The following is a 1,301-nucleotide window of genomic DNA, read 5'->3' as shown; positions in this document are numbered from 1 at the left end:
ATGTTAGACTTACTACACTACCCAGGAGTCAAAGTCATCCTTGTCTTGCTCCTACCGAAGTGGCGATAAGGATGAACAGAACAGGTGCGTTACAAGAGCAGTGGGGGACAGTAGTCCATTTTCTCTGCCTCCTTGTGCCCATGCCTATCTATGCCCAATTACCAATGTACCACTTACATATTAAAAGGCACTGCTTGCTCTAAGGTTCCTCCAGCATTATGCTTTGAGAGGTTTGTCAAAAGCACAGCTCATTGTGGAAAATTCTGGCTGCCTGGTAACTTAATATCTTACAGTCAGGTGTCTCATCTGTGCCAGGGCCCAGTAGACTGCCAGGAACTATTTTCAAAAACGATGTCTAGTTCCGTGCTGTAAATGACTTGACTATATGCCAGAACCCTAGGCATCTATGTTGTGATTTCTTATCAGAGCTTGATAGAAACCATGCACACATCACAGCGGCCTACTCTGGACACCTGCAGTACTACAGAGTCTGTCACAAGATATGATCCAAACGGAAGGACTGCTTCCTGATGCGACTTGGGTTTGCTGCTGAGATTTCTGCTTGGGGATCCACTGAGAGCTGGCAGCCTTCCACATTGCCTGATAAATTGGTCAGAGCATATTCTCCAGTATGGACTATTCCACCTTAAAAATATGGAGAAGCCTATTGGATTTCAGAACACTTCTGGCTTCATGAAGGAAGAAGGAAGTCACAAATGTTTGTCTTTGTTTAGAAATGACCATCTCACCATTATCATGATTATCTCACTATTAGACTCCTAGGACCTCCTCTAATAGGGCAGACTTGAATCTTTGCAGAGTTTATGTCCCATATTCTAGGATGTATTCATGCCCTCATCATACTTTCTACTTCTTCCTTATCTGATAGGGACAAACTGCCATGGATAGACTTCGTGTGATATGCTGTCCAATTCCCAGGTGGTCTTCATCCCTTTAGACTGCATTGTAATTGAAGGTTACACAGCTAACATGCCCAACACGAGGTCCTAAGTGTATTCAGTCGTCTCTTCCATATAAACGGGAAGTTCTTCTACTTTTACACCAAGGCATTGTTGTCATCTCTGTGGCTGTGTATCGTGAGTACAAAATTATGGCTGTCTGTTCCAGTGTGGCAGATGTGGTACAGCTGTAATAGTCCCCTGGTATCCATTGCAATCCATCTGAACTCTGCAGTACCAGACTGACAAATGTTAACATGATAAAGGTCACCACCCACACATCCCTGATGTCCTCACAGTGGCAGCCATCCCTTTTAGAATTCAAGGTAGTGTTGTCATGGG

Source organism: Chionomys nivalis, chromosome 5, assembly GCF_950005125.1.
Source record: "Chionomys nivalis chromosome 5, mChiNiv1.1, whole genome shotgun sequence".
Lineage (NCBI taxonomy): Eukaryota > Metazoa > Chordata > Mammalia > Rodentia > Cricetidae > Chionomys > Chionomys nivalis.
This window is presented reverse-complemented; position numbering follows the sequence as displayed.